Source organism: Pogonomyrmex barbatus, unplaced genomic scaffold (genome assembly GCF_055798465.1).
Source record: "Pogonomyrmex barbatus isolate J1 unplaced genomic scaffold, ASM5579846v1 scaffold5, whole genome shotgun sequence".
NCBI classification, from domain to species: domain Eukaryota; kingdom Metazoa; phylum Arthropoda; class Insecta; order Hymenoptera; family Formicidae; genus Pogonomyrmex; species Pogonomyrmex barbatus.
The window spans coordinates 2,609,851-2,633,017 of NW_028297149.1; the positions used below are offsets into that span (position 1 = coordinate 2,609,851).

Genomic DNA, 23,167 nt, shown 5'->3' on the forward strand with positions numbered 1-23,167 from the left:
AAATTAATAATATCACATTTATCCGAAACATTTATAGCATAGGCTTGGGGAGGGGGGGGATGAACATCAAAGTACATTGCATCCAGACATTTAACGATAGCAATGAAATCTGATGACGATAATGAGGTTTCTGTGCTTGTATTACTTTTGAAAATATCTATAATTTCCACAAATAAAGGAAAATCATTATTAATTCTTATTAAAACGATTCTTTTTTAAACATTACACTTCCGAAACAAATACTTTTCAATATAGTATAACTTGTATGATTGTTTAGTATTACTTTTCTGGAAGAAACTAATGAATACGAGGGTCGTTTGATAAGTCAGGTAAAAAAGCAATAAAATCATCTATTTTCCGGAAAATTCTTTTTCACTTTTCGACGTAGTCTTTTTGGAGCTCTATACGCTTAGCAATTCGAATCTTAATTCATACAATTTTACCATTGCGATTGTGGAGGTGTGAGCCGGAGCATTGTCATGATGAAAGATGACTTTTTTGCGCGCCAATCTTAGCTGTTTCGTTTGCAGCTCTTTGTACAAATTCAGAAGTGTAGAATAATATGCTCCTGTGACTGTTTGACCTTTCTGTAAGTAGTCAATGAAGATGATTCCTTAGGAATCCCAAAAAACAACGGCCATTATCTTCCTGGCCAACAGTTCGCCTTGTTCGGCGCACATCACCAGGCGCTGTCCACTGCTTCGACTGTTGTTTTGACTCGAGTGTATAGTGATGGATCCAAGTCTCGTCTACGGTCACGAATCGACACCAAAAGTCTTGTGGACTGCGCTTAAGAATCGACAAACACTGCTGCGAAATGTCTTTTCGCATGCGTTTTTGATCGATGGTCAGCAATCGCGGCACCCATCATGCACAAAGCTTTTTCATTTCTAATTTTTTGTACAGAATATTATGCACCTTATCTATTGAGATGCCTACAATCTCAACTATGTCACGCACCTTCATTCGGGGATCTTCCATGACGATACGATGGATTTTTTGAATCATTTCTGGCGTAGTGATTTCCTAGATGTCCGGGACGCGCTTCATCTTTGGTTGATGTCTGATCTCTTTTGAATTCATTAATCCAAAAATATATAGTCTTCAACACTGGTGCAGAGTCCCCATGAACTTCGTCCAATTCGGTTTTAATCTGCGCAGCCGTCCACTTCTTTAAATAAGAATGTTTAATCATTGCATGGAATTCGTCTTTCTCCATTTTTACGACAACCGCTGCCATGCTCACTTCCAACGTCTGTCACATGTAAACTAGGCATCAAAACTTGATATGAGGCAGTTTGAATAGTGTTACTTCCTGGTCATATACTACACAGTTCATTGTGATGCCATCTCGCAAAAATTTATCTGACTTATCGAATGACCCTCGTAGCTTTGTTGGTATATTATATATGTTAAATTATTTAACTGTAATTTCATAAATAAATTGCTTAGCATTATTTGTTGCTTGACTGTAATACTATATTTACTCTAGTATTTGAATGAGCATATTGTTTTAAAGGACGATGTTTAGCTTCAAATCTCATTGACAGAGAACGAAACGGTTTTCATAATTTGAGGATAATGTAACATTAGATAACTTTGATTTAAAATTCAAAGTTTCCCCAAATAATATATGATGCTCATTAATTAAACTTTATAGCAGATCTGCTATCTGCTTCAGTAACACTATATTGAAATATAATAGAAAGAATTTTTCGTAATAATAAAAAAAAGTGTCCAGTATTTGTCATTAGAATCAGTTATGAGATCATCAAATATTAAACCAGCATTTAATGTGAAACTTAACATTTCAGAAGCAGACATTTTAATTAATTTTTAAATAACTGTGATTGTGAAGTAGGAACACGATTTGACATTGAATCAAAGTTAAAAAATTATCTAAACGCCAAAGTATCTAAAATAAAAATATTATTTATTTGCATGATACAGTAATATAAAATATAACTCGTTTCATATACATATATACCTTCTAATAAATCGTGCGTAATATCAACACTATAATTTTCAATTGCATGAAAACTTTTCAAAACATTAAATGCACAATTTTCTTTTATACCGGTGACAGTTACATCGTTAATTGCTATGTTTTCTACATAATTTATTTTATTGTGTAATGCACTGACATATTCGCTACACAACTTACGAGATATATCTTTCGATATTTCACAAAATCGACAGCATATATTTGTAGAGAAACTTTTGACAAATCCCAAAATGCCATGTAATCCTAAATTATCACTGATGATTAATGCAAGTTTAAAATATACTTGAACATTTTTAGATTCTATTGATAATTGAATACCTTTTGTTTCTAGAATTATTAAATCTCTAATTAAATTTGAATAAATTTCTTTTTTCAAAAATAATTTCGAATCATGATATAATTGGACAAGAAAAATATTATCCAATCTTGAATATAATTCTGGTGGCAAACATGGTATCGAGATGTACATTTCGCATAATTTGTATATGCCTGTGATCCAAGTGGATTTGTTGTTTCAAAAATATCTTCTATAAAAACAAAGGAAAAGTTATTGATTCATTATTTGAAATTTACGATTTCCAAAAATTAGTTTGTATAGTATTACAAATTTCATTATCTTTATCTTCAGTGTTGTAATGTATTTGCAAGTTTTTTCAAATACATTTGATATTTCAAAAAATGCTTTTAATATTTCTTTTAATGGTATTAGTTGTCCATATATATTAACAACATTCCCATGTTTTACTTCCATACTTCCAAAGAATACTCGTGTAGGTTCAAAATAATATGAGATTGGTCAATAATTTATTTCGTTTATATTCGCTATCAAGATCACTAAAAAGATTTTGCATTATTTCAAATTTTTCAACTATATGATTTGAATTTGACTCTATAAGAGATATTTCTTCTTTCAAATTTATATATTTATATATTAAGGAATAAATGAAATATACGTGTAATGCGATTAATTTGTATTCGAGATAAGGTAGCATTTGAATGTGAAGAAATCATTTTCAATGCAAATATACGAAGATCATGCTTTTCACTTTCAGTATCTGACCTATTATTATTATGTCGCGAGCGCTAAGAAATCACGCTGACGAAGCGGATTGCAGCAAGCGAGCGACACTTTATTATTCGATTATTATTACTCTTATTAATTGATAGCTATTGTCAAATTGTAACCGTGAATTTATTTTGTAACCGCTCTACTTAATCTTATATCCTAGTAAATTATTCAATTGCTAAATCGAATTGCGCGGGCTTTACGCAGAAAGCTGCGACTCAGAAATATATCGCGAACGCTGACGATCATTATGATTATGCTGCAAGAACCGGCCGTCCGAAACAGGATAAAAACGGGAGACTAGGAGTGCTAGGAGCAGGACTCGTCAAGATTCTATATTGCCGTCATGTCTGTCGCGATCTGAATTAATTAGTGCAAAAGTATACAATTTAATAAAATTTATTGAAAAAACGAAAAGTGTTCGTGTTCAACAACGGCAATCCTGCAGCCAACTCCCAGGCCGATCCTTTCCCAAAACGACTCGCACAACAACTAACTGTACCACTATTATAAGTTATTAGGTGTACAAAAAAGTTCTGAGCTTTTTTTTGTAAAATTCAATCTTTATTCAAAAACAAACAAAAAAATATTAATCAGCGAAATATTCCCCATTTGCATCAACGACCTTTTGCCATCTTTCAGGTAGCTTGCGAATTCCTTGACGATAGAAGCTCACCGGCTTCGAAGCGATAAAGTCATCAATGCATTTTCGTATCTCTTCAAATCTCACGAAATGTGTATCAACCAAATGATGCTGCAGCGACCGCAATAGGTAGTAATCGAAAGGCGCCATGTCTGGGCTATACGCCGCGTGCGGGAGAAGTTCCCAGCCTAACGTAAAGATATGGTCCTGAGTCGCTTTCACAACATGTGGTCGAGCATTGTCATGAAGCAAGATCACTTTACGACGTCCTTGGCCAGTAAATGGCCTCTTTTCTTCTAATGCATCGCTCAAATTGGTCAATTGTTGTTGGTAACGGTCTGTCGTGATTGTTTCATCCGGTTGTAACAACTCGTAATATAACACACCTTTTCAATCCCACCAGATACAGAGCAAAACCTTCTTGGCGTGGATATTAGGCTTTGGCGTCGATGTCGAAGGTTGACCAGGGTCAATCCATGATTTTCTACGTTTAGGGTTATCATAAAGAATCCACTTTTCATCGCCTGTAATGATTTTGTGCAGAAAATCTTTTTTCCGGAATTTTGAAAGCAAAGTGAGTGCAGTGTCACGCTGACGATTTTCATTTTCTTCGGACAATTCATGCGGAACCCATCTGCCTTCCTTCTGAACCTTTCCCACCTTTCCCATATGTAAACGTACGGAAATGGTTTGCTGCGTAACGCCAAGCTGTTCTGCAAGCTCCTTTTCAGTTTGCACAGAGTTTATATCTAGCAGTGCTTGCAATTCGTCCGTTTCAATCTTTTGAGGGCGTCCAACACGCGGTTCATCTTCAAGACTGAAATCTGCTTGGCGAAATTTTTGATCTTTTACATGTAGTATGACTTACAGCGTTCTCTCCATATGCAGCACAAATCATTGCAGTGGCTTCAACAGCATTTTTCTTCAGATGAAACGCGAAGTGGATGGAAAATCGAATATGCTCTTTTGTTACTGCCATCGTGAACACTACTGATTTTTGAGGTTATGTGCATCAAACACCAAACTATGGCATTTTAGAAGGCCAAATGTCAACGCTTTAAAACCAAAAGGGCGGGAAGAATATAAAATTTAAATTGTTATTTCGATTGTATGAAATCTAAAGCTCAGAACTTTTTTGTACACCTAATAAATAAATAAATATTTCATAAGAAAAAATTTATTAATAATATATATATTAAATAAAAAAATATCCAAGAAAAATTTTGATATTTTATTAAAACGGTCTCGCTTTCCCGCGCGGAGAGCGGTCAGTCGGTTACCAGGAGAGAAAGCGAGGACGTTGGAGACAGAAAGGTGTGATTAAATTGTTAGGCGATAAGTATAACAAATAACGATGTTTATTTGACTAATAGTGGTGCGATGGAATGCACCGAATCTTCACGTTAATGTTCGTGGCCGTGGACGGGCGAGATGGCGATCGGCGCGCGGATAGCGCGTGAATATAAAATAAGATATCGCTCGGGCGGTCGGGGCGATACTGATCGCGGCGCGCAGTTCGGTAGCGCGGGGCGCGCGCGGCGGCTGCGGTGTCACACGTGTTCGTCGCGGTCCTTTAAATCGGCGTGGATTTAAATGTGCACGTGGGTCGCGGGTGTTGTCGCGAGGGTGGATATTTTGCGAGGTCGGCGGATCGTTTAGATCGGAGAACGGGTGGGCCCGTTCTCTGCCGAGAGGGCTCGGCTGACGGGGGGTGCGCCCCTCGTCTGTCTGTCTGAATGCCGAGTGAACTCGGCCAGCTGGGGAGGGCCCCAGCTGTGTACGGAGAAGAAAGTGGCGGTGCCGAGTGTACTCGGCCGACCAGGGTGTACCCTGGTGCTCGGAGAGGTAGTATCGGGGAGAACCTCGATACTCGGCGGTGAAATCTCGGGAACGGCGGAGTCGGGTCGAGCGAACTCGACGCGCTGGGGAGATCCCAGCAACTCTCGGCTTGCCGTGCGAGCTACGGAGACGGCTTTCGGCCAGGCCAAGCGAACTTGGCGCGTTGGGGAGAACCCAACAAATCTCAGGCTTGCTACCGGTTACGGATGCTCGCTTCCTTGAGACGGGCTCTCGGAAAACGAGCTAGGAACAGGAGTAAACGAGGAGTGATTTCCTGTGGAGAGCGATGCCTTTTTATATCCGAGATCGACCTCGGTATTTTCGATCGGATCGGTCGGATTGGTCGATCTCGGGGTTAGCATCCCTCTCCCCAGGAGCGGAAAAAAAGGATCGGGGGATGATTGGTTTTTTTTGGTAGGGAAGGAATTCGGTGGGAAGGTAGCGGCGCGGTGCGAGGTGGTTGCGCGCTTGTGGACGCAGTCGTGGCGCGGTGCGGGACGCTCGCTCGGTTGCGTGGCGCGGCGTCGGTGCGGCGCGGGACGCGTTCGCGCTCGGTGGTACGGTGCGTGGCGCGGTGCGGGGAAATACCACGAAAACATACGTGTTTTCGTGGTATTCTCCGACGCTTCGGAGTTCGCGTATAAATGTATTAAAAAGGAGGCATTGCTGCCTCTTTGCGGCCACTGCCGCACTCCGCCTGGTGTTCGGCGGTCCCCGACGGATGGTCGGTCGGGGGAAATTCGGAGGAGGAATGGAGCGGAAGGATGCGCTCCGTTACATTATAAAAAAGTATTATACACATAAAAAATTATATGTAGGATTTACGGTTAATAAGAATATCCTTATAATATAAAGAGAGCGAATAAGAAACGCGATGCACGGCTCGAATGTTCGACTAATAATAAGCGCGATGACGATTCGCTTCTTCTGTTCTTCAAAAAAAAGAACAAACGCTCGCGCTCTTATCTAATCGCGCGCGCCTTGTGCGATCCGCGTAACGACACGTACGCCAATTTTCAGACGCGAGATGTCGTCGCTGACATATCGACTTAGTCTCTAGATTCGAAGGATAACTGATCCTATAACTCAGCCATTTTGCATGACATTCGTCCTCGAATGTTTACAATTTAGTTTGTCTCTTGTTCTTCGCACTCCGAATCCTCACTTTTATCATCGTTGGGAATCCATGGCTTCATATTGTTACGACTGAGCGGTTCCACTCGACACTACCCTCATACATTTCCAACCTGAAGATCGTTCCTTGCCAACGCGGTCGTCAAGCGGTTGTCAAGAGGTTTTGGAGAGAGAGTTGTCGGCGTGGCGCATGAGTTTGAGCTGTGTCGCAGCGAATTCTTATTTAACTGTAAAAAGCTCTTGTTATCGCTCCCATGCTTAAAGTGCAATAAAGTGTTTCTTTTCTAACCGTCTCTTCCTTTGTGTGAAAGTGACGTGAGTGAACCCGCCGCGAGTGCAATATAATCAGCAGAGATTGAGGTCTCTTAAGGACCTTCATGGTCGCCTACTTTGGTAACGATATAACAGTTATTTCGCATCGTCTTAATTATGCGATACGGACCCAGAAATTTGCCACGAAACTTGAGTCCTGATCCGAAATGTGTTCTCTTAACGGCAACGAAATCTTCTTATTCGCGCTTTCTTTCTCTTCTTTTTGAAAGTTTTTGAATTTTTTTGTTGGAGCTTGGCGATTCTTTCCTTGGCTTCCTGGCGAATATTGTCGCGTTTCCTCCTCGAACATACGCGTCCACTCATTTTCAATTATTTCTCGAACCTGCGGATTCTCGGCTAGGCGTATATGAGTGCCGAACATCAATTGGAACGGTGTTCGACCGATAGTTCGACTTGGTACAGCATTTAAATATTTTTGCGTGATCACTAAGAAAATCATTCTTCTGACCTCGGGGCCGACAATTTCGTCAAAAGCGGTATAAGCGTGCGGTTTACTCTTTCCACCTGAACGTTACCTCTGGGTATTCCCGTGGTTATAAGATGTTATATTTTTTCTTTTTTACAATAGTCTTTAAACGCATCAGAAGTAAATGCGGTGCCGCGATATAATTCTCCGCGGATTTCCGAACACAACAGATTGTTTTTGCAAACGATCGAGCACTTCTGCCGTATCGATTGACTTTGTCATATAGCCATACAAACTTGCTGAAGGCGTCTATCACCACGCGTCTATAACTCTTTCTAGTGTTGGGCATCAGGTCCAGATGGTCGATGTAATAAGTATCCAGTGGGAAGTCTCCTTTGTCAATCACATTCAAAAATTCTTCTTGCCTACTGCTCTTTCGCTCAGCTAAAATTTATGCAACTTGTTACCACCTTTTCGATCTTCATCCGCATGTTCCTAAACCAGTAATCTTTACGTAAAAGCGCTTCCGTCTTGTTAATAATGTGCTTGCTTGTGCGCTTGCCTAACTATCGAAGTTTGCAACGCCTTTGGTACTATTAACAATAAATCGCCATTCTCGTCGCGATAAAGTAAATTATTTCTTATTATATAGCCGTCCGCTTTATTACTTGTTGCTAATACAATAACTCTTTTCAAATCTTGATCAGTGTCCTGAGCCTTTCTGAATCTAGCTATTATACTATCGTTACTCTCATGGATTAGTAACACCTCTGGAAGAGAGTTCCTGCTTAACGCATCTACATGCATCATATTCCGTCCGGGTCTGTGTTGAATTTTGTAGTCGTATTCTTCCAAGACAAGAGCCCATCGAGTCACACGCACAAGTCTTTTTTGCACATTGTTAATGTAAATGCCTTGCAATCCCTAATAATTTTAAAATGAATGCCCAATAAGTGTATTCTAAATTTCTTTAAAGCCTTAATAATCGCGAGTACTTCCAGCTCATAACTAGCATATTTCGTCTCAGCAGGAGTAATCTTCCCACTAGCATAATAGATCAGATGAAAAGCATTATCCGAATGATCCTTTTACAACAAAATGGCACCGTACCCGAATTTAGAAGCATTTGCGTATAACTCTGTTTCGACGCCTTGATGATATAATTTTAAAACGGGTTTATTACTTAACGCGTATTTTAAACTTTCAAATGCGTGCATCTCATCTTTTCCGAATTGAAATTCGGCGCTTCCTCTCAAGAGATTCGTTAACGGCCTAGCAATCATCGAGTATTGCAAAACAAATTTTCGGAAGTAGCCAGTGAGGCCGAGGAAACTTTGCACATCGCGAATACATCTTGAAATTGGAAACCTCATGACCGCGTTAGTTTTGTGTTCTGAAGGGTGCACAGTACCGTTCTCGATAATGTGCCTCAAATAATCAATTTTGAAGGAAACTTGCGCCAATTAAGCCATAGGCCAGCCTGGCTTTCTACTTCCAATACTCGCCTTAAATTATTAAGTGCCTGTTCAACATTACGCGAGGGAACAACCAGATCGTCCATGTAAGTTAGCACAACGCCTTTAGATATCAATTCTTTAAACACAGCATTTACAAATTTTTGAAACACGGCCGGGGAATTGCAAAGTCCAAACGGCATTCGCGTAAACTCATTTCGGCACGATAAAAGAGATGTACTTTCTACTTTGTTCGGCTACTTCGACGTGAAAAAACATTTTTAAGATCAATTACACTGAATATCTTTGCCTTGTAGACGATCCAATTGATCCTCGATCAGAGGCAACGGGTAGCGATCTTTTATAATTTTTCTGTTCAATTTCCTATAGTCTACGCAAATTCTAGTGTCACCGCTTTTCTTTTTAATCAACACGATAGGACTCGCGTATTCTGACGAGACAACCTACGCGGTCTTTGATAAATTAGAATGTCGTCTTTTAAAATTAAAGTCATCTTGACTCCAACCTCTCGCGTCTTTTTAGGCTCATACGTTACGTACGATTGCTTCAACTTTTTGTCGGATATCTTTCTCGCGAATATACGAAAAGTCAGGCAACTCGGTATTTTCTATCGCGTCTATCTTTAATACCTCAAGCATGTCGGGAATAATTTTACGAATACTGACTCGACCTTTTACCAAATGCAATTCTACCTAATTCAGAAAGTCGGCACCAATCAAGATCGCGCACTTCATCAGCTTATTGTCGATGATATGGAATTCAATTTCATATATCTCGTCATCTATAACAACGCTTGTCATAGAAGAACTATGTGTGCTATTATTCGGCGCGTCTACATCATCGAAGCCTACTTTATTTCCTAATTTCGGACAACCTATCTTTTCGTAGCAATCTCGATTTATCAAACTTAAATCACTGCCCATGTCTATGACGCTAACAAAACATTGATTCGCAATTCGAATCTGCTTTAGCTGCTTCTGCCATGAACTATCGGAAACTACATACGCGGCCTCTTTCGGCGCACTCACTGCTTCATTACAATTTAGCAATATGTCCGTGCCGGTTACACTTAAAACACTTTACACTTTACACCTTTGTCTTTCACTGGACATACCTTGCTGAGATGATTATCGCTGCAGTTAAAACATTTCTCTGTAAAACTTGCGTCTTGAATCCTCTTTTTTTGCTATCCTCCGGTTTCAGCTGCTTCGCTCTCGATTTTTTTTCTCCTTTTATAGCCTCGTACTGAACGAATTTTTCCTTTAACTCATGAATCGTCTTTGCCCCCGTCCCCGCGCAACACTGTTTTATTGACTGCTTCGTTTTGAATGCCCTCGCTAATGTACCGACCGGGCATCGACATCCGCTTACGCTGCGATCTCGAACGATTTATTTTATAAATATATGCTTGATACATTTCGTCAGGTGCCTTCTTCCGTCGCAACTCTTGATGCACTGCGTGACTACTACGACATCAGTAAATTCTTCTATTAATGCTCTCCATAATTTCTTCCATGTTTTCGTACAGCGTTCGTAATTAACAAATAATTTCGCCGAACCGCGAAGAAGTGTTAAGAAGTCGTTTTGCATATCTTTTGAACATCAGACCATTTGCACAGTGCCGCCATTTCCTCGAAATTCGTAACCCATCTTGTTACGATTTTGTCGTCTCCGCTAAATGCTTCTAACAATTCTTCGACATCTCTGAACGTCAGCGGGGCTCCTCGAAAACCTCCTCTTTCGACGCATTCTCGTCGTCACTCGAGCTTGTATCATCTTGCATCTTCCTGCTGTCAATTCCTGTTGTCGCCATTATTTCTTATCGCCATGTTCACGCTCTAACTGCATGAATGCCGATAATCTTAGAATAAGTTCGTTCTTCGCTCTAATCATCTTTAGCCGTCGTTTCTTTAATTCGTTCCTCATTGAATTAGCGTCATCTCGGCTTGGCACTTAAGTCGTCGTTTATTATACCTGGTTCCGTCATTGTCAGGGGAGTGCTTCTTGAAACTTTTTACGAGAGTCACCCTAACTCATCTTAACATGTCTCGAATACCGTGGCGCGATTTCGATATCGAAAATAAGAAGGGAGGGTGTGCGTCACGGCGGGGCCTGACCACGAACCAGTCGTGAAAACTCGTAATTATTTTGCGAAAAAATACCACCTCAGCCAGGAATCGAACCTGGATCTCCTGCTTACCGGGCAGGCATCTTATTCTTTCGACTACCGAGGCATGTGATGATATTTATCGCAAATAACATGTTTAGAATAACACGTCAACAATACAATGATACATATATATATATATATATATATATATATATATATATTACAATATACATATATACATGTATTCTTTCGAATTCCCACGACCGGTACTCCAGAGAGATGATGGTCCTATTCTCTCGATGGATTATATCGCGATACAACTTAAACGCCTTAACTTCTTACGTCGTTTTTTTCTATATTTCACCGCACGATTCGTATCACACTCGAAACCGTATCCCGGCTGAGTCCCCAAAATTATGTAGGATTTACGGTTAATAAGAATATCCTTATAATATAAAGAAAACGAATACGAAACACGATACACGGCTCGACTGCTCGACTAATAATAAGCGCGACGACGACTCGCTTCTTCTGTTCTTCAAAAAAAAGAACAAACGCGCTCGCGCTCTTACTAATCGTGCGCGCCTTGCGCGATCCGCGTGCGACACGTAAGCCAATTTTCAGACGCGAGATATCGTCGCTTGACATATCGACTTAGTTCTAGATTCGAAGGATAACTGATCTTACATATATGTATTTTTCAAATTGCATAATGGACATAATTCTTTTTTAATAGCAAAGTCTAATATATATGGAGCAATTTCGAACTATCATTCATTTTTTGGAAAAAAATTCGTATCTATTCCTGTAATCTATTCGTATTTATTATCTCGAAATCAATTTGTAACTGCAGTGATTGACATTAACTTATAAAATCTGTATAGTAAATTATAGGACACTAAAATATTATGTATAATTACTAGTATGGCATCAATTGAAGTTTTTAAAATGGAATATTCTTCGTAATAATTTTCATTCGAAATTTCTTTGTTCTTCGCATTAAACGTTTCTTTCCAAAGGGTGGTAAGATTTGGATCATCTATTTGTATTGTATGTAATTTCAGTAATGCTCCGGATGTTTTGGTTCAATATTTTCTTTTTCTTTAATATTTTCGTTTTGTTTAATATATTTTTTAATATTGTTATACTTATCCCACAGTTTTTCATGAGCCAGACGTTTAACTTTTGAATTACTTGGAATATAATACGTCGATCATCGATGTTCGTATTTGAAAACGCTAACTATTTCTATACCATTCCTATCACCATTCTTGAAATTGTTCAGACGTTATTCTAACATTAAATTAAGATATAAATACAAAAATACATAATAAATACAAAAAATATCATTAAGTTTTATATAACATATTATATCTCTTAGATTTGCAAAGAAGTTTATTAATAATTAAATTTTATTGCAATCGGATGAAATTAATCGTGTTTAGCTCAAGATTTTCCGACCACAAATTGACTCAGACAGTAATTCTCTTAAATTCTAAAAGAAAAATAAAATAAAATAAAAATTAGAAGTTTTAAAATTGAGGAAAGACATTTTAAAAGTTAATTTAATTTTCTTATATGTAATGTAATATCATCTTTTTATATCAACTGCGACGACTTTTACTTCCGTCTCGCGGCCGAACGTTAGACGCGTGTCGATCTCTCCATCGCGCGGGTATACGTTGCGTCAACGAACCGGAGCTAATTCGCCGAACGGGAGATGCGGAATAGTCGTTGTCGAAAACAAAACGGAGAAAGAGATCCCCGCGCCAGATAAGAACGGGATGTTAAGAGTTCCGCGCGTACCGTGACGAGATCCGAGCGATAATCGCGAAAATCGAACTTGGGCGCCAGATACGATCTTTCACGTATCAATTCGCGAAACACACGAAATAAGCGCGAAATAGACGCGAAAGAAATTGCCGGAATTCACCACGGGTTGACTAGCTCGCCTAACGATAGAGGGGCAGGGCGAGTGTTGATCTAGTGCGATAAGTTATGCAAGAGGTGACAAATACAATAAGGAGCGACAGACACTGAAAATAAACTCGATAATTAAACAAAGAAATTAACAGATTTATTATAATAGCGGAAGTCGCAGCTCCTTGAGACTAAGAATGATAAACGCGGATATTCGGCGGCGATAAAAGAGAAAAACGCGGGCGAGACTGGGAGTTAGATGCGGGGCGTGGAACCTTGGAATATACGCCGAAGTCGGTCCGATAAATCAGCCGTAACCCTCTCTCGGCGTTAACTATGCCTCGCAACGCGGAATTGACAAAGGATCAGTTACTGGATATAATTCGGGTGAGAATCTTTCCGATTCTTGGTATCCAATCTCTTAAGGGTGACCGTATTGCCCGCTATTGTGACTTAAAAACTAACATGCACTTAAAATTAACAAGCAATTAACGCAACGCGGACATGCTCTGAATCTGAACCAACGTCACACGCAGTACCAAACGCTTCGCATCTGCACACACCTTCGTTAATCCGAGAATCACGAGAAAACTCTTACAAAACGCTCTCATAATTTCGAAGCGCGATTCTATACCACAGGCACAACCTAACAAATTTACGCGGATCACACTCTCGTACAATAATAATCGCACGAACGAAAATCGCACCAGATGTGCACGCAAAGTTTAGACGCGAAAATTCGTAAACGACGTACAAAAGACGTGCTTTATGCGACCGACACACATACTTGGATGACCGACACATAACATGAACGAGACTTAAACGCTAAACGTGCGAGAACCAACGCAAATACAATACGGCATCCGAATCTCCAGAGAGACAACACACGATTATTAAAAACGCGAGATAAGGTCTCGATCCGAAACCGATACTCTCGAGGCTCTGGGGCTCAGATCGCTTGACGACGTGGCCGTGACGTGAAAAGTCTACACCAAAGAATCGGGCTTAGTCCGTACAAAGTATGAATTCACAGCAACGACGACAGAACGATATAATCCCGGGCGTGATCGCGCATAGCTATTTCGCGGAGGATAACCTCACCGGACTCTCGGTTATTCTCCCGGAGTGAGGTGGATCATCGGCATCTTCTCATCCGGACCCTTCCGTTGATCCGGAATCCTCTCAGCTCGCTCACGCAGCAACGCTCTCGAATTTGCTCTCGCCAAAACGATCCTCTCGCTTCTAATTCGCACACAAGCGCCAATCTGAGCCCGGACAGTGATGCTAATTTCAAGACGAGAGTTACGAGAGAGTTAAGGAATGGAGATGCCGCACACAACGAGAAAACATGTCCGTGAGAGTTCGGAAGTTCGGCCGGCGTCGGGTATTAGATGAGACTAGCAAACCTAGTCCTGACTCTTTCGCTCTTTATTCTCATAACTAGCTTGCTCGTTCAGCGATTCTAACTTCTAACCATCAAACGATCGCGCTTTACGATATAGGCTATGTTCGCTTTAGCACTTACAGCTGTAAGCATTATATCAGTAACATTGACATACAATGTTCGTGATATTAAAAAAATATGGAAGTTATATCTTTATTAAAAAGAGTGATATCTGTAATTAAAAAATAATAGATATAATAGAAAATAGAAAAATTAGAAAAATAAAAAATTTTATTATATTTTTTTTGTATTTTTGTATTTTTTGTATTTTTTATATTTTTTAATTTTATTTTTTACTATATTTTTTACATTTATCTTTGTAACAAGTGCAATATGTTCATATTGAAACAAGATAAAGTCTTGTGCAGATGCGATGTTCTTTATAGATATTGTATATTATTTTTTAAAGTAATTAATTAATTAATTAATACTGAGATTCGCCCTAATGATGAGCGATTTAAATCTTGGATATGAAAAGTACCTTTTGATAATAGTCTTTTTCATTGCATCGTATGCACTAAAAATTTTTCATGGTCTAATATCAAATATTATAAGACTTGTGGAATCTGCGCAACATAAAAGAATTTTGTTGACATTGATTGTTGACAAAGATGTATCACCATCTGATAATGATAACGTAAATGTTTTGAACAAAAATCATTGCATCCGAATGTATTTAAGCAGCAATGATTAGAGCTCAAGCAATTTATGGCTACGCGAAGTGTATGCAATGTGATGTAAATTCATTTGCATTATGTACGGTCTGCGAAAAAACTATTGCTGGCGGTTTATCGCAAATCTACCGTCACGCCAAATCTAAAATACATAAGAATAATTGCGAAAAGTTTGATGAAATAATAAGCAAATCGAATGAAGATTATAACATAGAAATTAGCGAGCCGTTTTCGTCCTTTGAGGAGCGGAACAAATTCACGGAGATTCGATTTGCTGCTTTAATCGCTGAAAAAAATATTTTACACAAAAATATAAAAATAATACTCGATTTTTTTAAAGACATAAGTAAAGGTTCTAACGTTTTGAAAAGCATGACTATGAGTCGACAAAAATGTACGAATATAATTACGAACGTTTTATGTCCAGTTGAGACGGATCGTGTGATAGAAAATATTCAAAATATAAAATTTTCTATTTTTACAGATAAATCAACAGATATTTCTAATGAAAAATGGATGACATTTCACATTCGATACGTTCATATTGAAACATTAGAAGTTCATTCGCAACTAGTAAAATTAATTGATGTCGATGTAACAGATTGCAGCGCAGAAAAATTGTTTAATGCATTTAAATATGAAATGTGGAAACTACAAAATACCTTTTTCAAATATTGTTGCCTTGTCATGCGACAATGTGTTCGTTATGATCGGAAAACATTTATCTTTCAAGAAAAAATTGGAAGAGATGTGCAATAATGTATTGACATTATCATGTCCATGCCATTCTGCTTCATTAGCTTCGTATGCCGCGTGTGCTCAGATACCTCAAGCTTGTGAGGAATTCTTGAAAAGAATTACAAGCTATATAACTTGTAGTCCCAAGCGATGGTCTATTTTCACCGAATTAAGTGAATGTTAAAGAAAGGACTCACAAAATTGTAAAGTTATATAATACACGATGGCTTTCTCACGCGTGTATCGACAGACTTCTTCAATCTTGGAATACGATACAACATTTTTTGAATGAAATGATCGTGAGCGAAAAAGGTATATCTGTAAAAAATTTGTTGCGTGTCATGCAAAATGTAGATACAAAAGCATATTTGCTATTTTTAAAATATACATTACATTTTTTTTATATATTTAATGCATTTTTCCAAGCTAAGGAAACGAAGATACATCTGTTACAGCTAAAATCAATTGATTTTTTTAAAAGAAATTTCTACAAATTTTATAAAACCAGAAATTTTGAAACATTTGTCAAATATAACATTTTATAAGACAGAAAATCTTTAAATAATATTTTCTTAGTATCGGAGAATATCTTCATCAATCGATAGAGGATGGACACGCAACATGATGCAACTGTTCGAGAGAACTGTTTGCGATTTTACATAACTGCAGCCAAAGATTTCCAAAAGATTACCAGTAAGTGATATTTTTATCAAAATTACAAATTCTTTTACCACATATAGCTTTATTGATTACTGATAAAGAAACATCATTCCATAATTTTTCTTTTATCGTTGCAAGAATGAGTGGTTTTGACGAAAATGATTTAAAGAAAGAATGGTTTGCCTTAAATTCAAATTTTTCAGTAACAGAGAAACAAGATTTGTTAAAATTAAATTTTGATAATATGTGAAAGTAGATTTTACAAAGATAATATTTAAATAATGAAATCAAATATCTCAATTTAAGATCCCTCTTGAATTCTATTAGAGCATTCCCAAATTCAAATGCAGCTCCGGAAAGAATATTTTCCCTCTTAACAGATGTTAAAACAAAAAAACAAAACAGATTATCATCGATTACTGTCATGACTAAATGCCATTTGTGTATTAAAGTCAGCATTAAAAGCACGAAACTGCTTTAAACATGAAGCTCGATGAAAAACATTTATCTCTTATGTCGATAGATAAATTATATATGACTTCTTCGGTAAAGCAAAAGCAACAGAGAAATTTTCAGCTACATGCTGCAGATGATATTGCTGGTTCATCTTCGTCTAATGTGCAACAATAATATACAAATAGAATAATTGCTTGTGTTTTATCAAATAGATTAAAGCATTAAGTTAAATTTAATTAAATAATATACAATATCTATAAAGAACATCGCATCTGCACAAAACTTTATCTTATTTCAATATGAACATATTGCACTTGTTACAAAGATAAATGTGTAAAAAATATAGTAAAATATAAAATTAAAAAATATAAAAAATACAAAAAAGTACAAAAAAATACAAAAAAATACAAAAAAATATAATAAAATTTTTTATTTTTCTAATTTTTCTATCTTTTATTATATCTATTATTTTTTAATTACAGATATTATTCTTTCTAATAACAGATAATTTCCATTTTTTTTTAATATAATGAACATTGTATGTCAATGTTACTGACAATAATGTAAGCGCTAAAGCGAATGTAGCCTATATCGTAAAGCACGATCGTTTCGATGGTTAGAACCGCCGAACGAGCAAGCTAGTTGTGAAAATAAAGAGCGAAAGAGTCAGGACTAGGTTTGCTAGCCTTGTCTATTACCCGACGCCGGCCGAACTTCCAAACTCTCACGGACATGTTTTCTCGTTGTGTGCGGCATCCCCATTCCCTGACTCTCTCGTGACTCTCGTCTTGAAATTAGCATCACTGATCCCAGATCGTCGCGATCCAGAATACCTGTGGGCCAGTCGGAGCTGCGCACACGGGGTGCGTATTATCGCGATCAATCACGCGTTATCCCGCGCTGTGTCAGACAGACAGCGCGCTCACGGTCGTATCGAGGTGCGCGCGCCCCTGGTATTTCAAACAATAATTCGCTGGGGCCGCGGGGCAAAAGGCTTGGCCGGAAGTATCGTTGCAATCCTTTCGATCATCTTTTTCTGGGGCCATGTCCCGCCATCGGGAGCGTAATGACAGCCCCTCCGCGGGGACCGGATCTGCACGAGTCTGAATCCTTGCGCGAGGATCTTCTCGCTGTCCCGTGCGTTGCGCAGCACGTGTGCGGGTCCTGATCCCGGGATGTAGCTAGACGTTAGATGCTTTGAATTCCCGGATTGCTGGCTCCTTGCTCCTCGAAGGTCGTCCTTGATTGGCGATCGTATTTTCCGTGACGCTTTCGCGATTCTCCGCTCGCTCTTCCGATGAGGCTCCCAATTATTCATACGAAAAGAAAATGATAAACGGAATTAATATAAAGCATGAAATCTCAATTAATAATGCCTCTCTGGAGACAACGGTACGGTTCTCGTTATGTTTCGACTGGCGCGGCCCTTTAGTCCGCGCTTTGCGCTCGGAGAGGGATTCGAACGCGCGCGAGATGGCAACGTCACACAACATATCACATTCAATAATAATAATAATAATAATATATTTCACTAATTTTATTTAGTTAATATTAAAAAAGAAATAAGTTTAAAAATAAAAAATCTTAAAATATATTAAATTTTAATTCAAACTGTTTTCTATTTGTCCTGCCACATAATTCAGTGTTATTATTAGTAATTTTAATAGTAGTTAAGTAATTTTAATGCGACCCAGGCGTACCAAGTTTTTGTACGTTGTTTTTTTTTTCTTACACATCAGATTTTCTTTTATATTTTATTTTTATATAAACACAAGTATAATAATTCAATAAAAATTTTTTTGACAACTACAAATTGACATTAATTGGATTGATAACATCTTTTTTCATTTTTGCAAAGTTTCTTTTCTATTTCATATAATTAAAAGTTTGGGCCAATTTTTGATATCATGTTTTTTATAGAAATAATGAAACGATTTTACAAATAAACATGAACTACAAAATAAAATGTATTTTAATGTAAAGCTCTTTTTATTTTATTAAATTAGAAGTTGGCGCCAGTTCTTCATATCACATCTTTTGTATATGAAATTTATTATTAAAAAGACTTTTATAAATAAAAATTTTTGTATAAAATCCTTTCTTTTATATAAATAAGAAAACGGGCGCGTGAACTTGGCGTAATTTTTTACCTTTTTTAAAAGGTAATTTTATTAGGATATCACTCATTTTTTTAGTAACAAATAGTATTTATTATTTAGCATATTTGAAACATTTTTTTACTTTATATATACTAGAAAAAACAATCAGTATTCAATCATTATTTTTTAATAATTTTTTTAAAAAAATATATATACACATTTTTTGCTCTTCTAGACCATTTTTTCTTATTAATTTGCATATCATCAATGTCTATCCATCCATTAGACGTTTCATCTCTACATTGTAGACTATATCTCTACTTGTATAATGAATCTTCAATAGATGATCCATGATGAAAAATGGCATTCATTACTTTATAAAATTGTCCCCCTACTAATATTGTAGTTGTTCGTACTGCACGCAAATTAAATTGATCTATTTTTATTAATTTACCATTTTGTTCTGAAAATAATTGTAACTAAATGATAAGTATTTCTTGTGTTAATGTTAATTCTTTCTTAAATATTGTATCTTCCCCTGTACAATTTTTACATAGATCATAAGAGTGATACCATCTCGAAAAAGTAATATTTAATAAATCATTAAGATCATAACTGTCTTTCTTTAAATTAATGGGAATTGAAATAAGATATATTATCATTAGTAATAATAATTGTATTATCACAAGTTTTGCATCGTATAGTGGAACGTATTTGATGCTTAACTAGATTTTTTATATAATCATATTTTTCACAGATAGTTATGAGAAATTCAGATGCATCTTGTTTTATACAGCCAGAAAAATTACCTCCTAAATCTTGTCGTACTGTAAATGTATTCAAATCAGATATTCCGTTTTCATATCGATTCATTAATATACCTAAAATATATTTAATTTATCACACTTAAAAATTTGTTTTCTAATAACATTTAAATACAAAAGACATTAATTGCAAAACTGCATTTGCGTAAGATGAAACTTTATTCTTATTTTGAAACCCATGTATTATCCAAACAGTATTTTTTTGAACCGTTTCATGTGATTCTTGAACAGAAAAAATAACTTTTGGTAATGTCCATAAAGTATCTTTTATTTTAGTATATTTTTGTTTTGAAATAGTAATCAATTTCGCTTTTGATTTATACGTTTGTTTTAATAGATTATATTTAATAATTGCATCTTCACTAGTTTTTATAGATGAGGGATCGTAATTAATTAAATATAAACCTTCTCTAGATGTTATTCGTGACAAAGCAATATAAATTTGCCCTGCATTAAATACAGAATTACCGATGTTCATAATAGCATTTTGTAAACTTAATCCTTGGCTTTTATGAATAGCGATAACTTAATGATAATGGAAATTGTTTTTTGATAACGTAAACTCTATCCATATCACTTGAAATTTAACGCTGACTCTTTCAATCAAATATTCTGAATCTGTAGGTAATAAAAGTTTTGGTCTTTTCTACATATTCAGTATTTATATCTTGAACAATTGATATTACTTTCGCGATTGTATCATTTGTACCAGTCCCAAACTAGCATTAATATTACGTCTTATCATTACTTTTGCTCCAATCTTAATAATAATTTGTTTCAAAAGTCCAGCTGTTCTAGTATCATCTTCATCATTTTTCGATACGTTCAATACTTTCAATACTTTCTTTTTTATGTATGGAATAAAATTTATCGTGTCTTCAGCAATTAATAATATTTCTTTTGAATTCTTTTGAATTCTTTTGAATATGATTCAACATTGCAGTGTTTAAAATATCACACATATGACAAATAGGAAGTAAACATACAGTGTCAACTGATAAATTGATAATAAAATTACATATTTCATCCAATCTTGAATTTAAAAAAGTATTCGTAAAGGATATTTTTCTATTTTGAAGAATCTCGTGATCTGAATTTGACAATAAATCAATACGAATACGCGATAACAACTTACGATAAGCCATATCACCTTGCTGTCGGATATTAATTGTCAATTTATCATATTCAAATAATGTAGTCCACAAATTAATGGTTCCTAAAGTGCCAATATATTTATCAATTTTTTCTTTCAATAAATGAACAAAAACAAAATCTTCGTATACAGGAGGTAATTGAAGAAGATCTCCAAATAAAAGAATATGTTTTCTACCAAACCAGCCATCATTACATTCAGTAGTGTCATATATTTCGGATAATCGAAGATGTATATACATTAAAATTAAATTAGATATCATTGATATTTCATCTATTATAAAAAAAATATAACATCATTTAAATCCGCTCGTAGAACTTTCAATACATGATCAGATAATTGTTTATATTTAGGAATATGACCATATTCAACAATTGGAACAATCTGTGAATTGTCAAACCGTCTATATTAAATGCTGTAATATCTATAGGTATGCTACAGCAGTTTCTTTATTAAAATTTTGTTTTATCCAACATTTAATAGTCTTAATTAGAAAACTTTTTCCAGTATCACCTTCACCGCTAATATATAATCATAATACTGATTTATTTAATTTAATAGTGCTAATAATCTCTATCAAATACTTTCTTTTGATCCGTGTTTAATTTTATTATCATTTCAGAAACATCCTCTTCTTTAATTTTAGCTCCAAGATCTTTAAAGTCCTGCATGGCTTCACCCGCCTCTATGTTTTGTACACCTATTGTATTTTCTGGATTATCTTGAGATGCATCTTGTTGTTTTTGCAATTCATTAGCTAAATATTTCTGAATTAACTGTTTTGCAGTTTCAAATGTCGTTTTCAATTCTTCTAATTTTTCGTGATATTGTAATACTTCTACAAGATGTAATTTAATTCTGTGAAATGATTCTTTATAGGTGTCACATCCATTTTTAAGATTATCTAGTTTCCGCCATGATTGAAACATAAATAATAGTGCAAAGAAATATTTTTCTGGCTGTGTATGAACGTCATATCTGTAATGATTAACTAAATGTTGTCGTCGTTTAAGATAATTATTTCTTCCTATCTTATATTAAATATAACTATGCTTAATACATGTTTTGCTTAATACATGTTGCTATATACATGTTTAGTAACCATTTTTTGTAGAAATAGTATATAAATATCTTTAGCACCTTTAGGCCATTGCTTTTTTATAACTTGCGCATCATCAATTTCAAACCAAATGCTAGATGTTCCTTCTCTACACATATTCGTATAATGACCCTTTTCGATACAAGTTCCGTGATGAAAAATAGCAATTACTTTATATGCTTGTTCAGCTATTAGTATTTTAGTTGTCGGTACACGCAAGCTAAATTTGTGTTGTATTTTTACTAATTTACCTTTACATCCTGTAAAGAAAATAATATATATAATAAGTGTATAATAAGTATGTCATTCGTTAAAATCAATTCATTTTTAAATAACATGTCATTTCTTTCACAACGTTCACATGATTTGTCAAACGATTGACGCCAGTGTGATAAAAATGTAGTTTTTAGATCATTAAGATCAAAACTTTTCTTTTTCATATTGCTAACAGAAATGGAAAGAAGAGTGTTATTTTTAATAATAACTTTTGTATCACTACATGAATTGCATCGATAAGTTGCAATAACTTGATGATTTACTAGGTTTTGTATATAATCATATTTTGTACAAAGAGCTGTAAGAAATTCAAGTGCGTCTCGTTTTAGAGCAACCGAAAAATTCTCTCCTAAAAATTTCCGTATTTCATAGGTATCCAAATTGTTCATTCTATGTTCATATTGATGTGCAAGTAAATTTAATACATCCAGTTTATCGTAATTTAGTTAGTTATCAGAAAACAACTGTTTTCTGATAACTTGTACTTCTGATAACTTGTAAACATTGTAATACTGCATTTGCATAACATGAAACCTTATCTATACTTTGAAAACCATACATAATCCATTTGGTATCTTTTGAGAGAGCCTTTTTGATCTGACTCTTGAACAGAAGTAATTGTTCAATAATATCCATGGAACATCTTTAACTTTACGATAACTTCCTCCTTAAACTCCTTCGAAACAATAATCATTTCTGATTCTGGATTATGTATTCGTTTTAACCGATTATATTCTATGATAGCTTCTTCACTAGCAAATATGGATGAAGGGTCAAAATTATCCTTTTTTTCATATATGAAATACAATTAAT

At 35.9% G+C, this 23,167-nt stretch overlaps 1 pseudogene; it reads right to left on the reverse strand.

Annotated features, from left to right (window-relative positions):
- Positions 1-19,181: 19,181 nt before the first annotated feature.
- On the reverse strand, positions 19,182-21,336 carry LOC148935305 (uncharacterized; annotated as a pseudogene).
- Between the last annotated feature and the right edge of the window lie 1,831 nt (positions 21,337-23,167).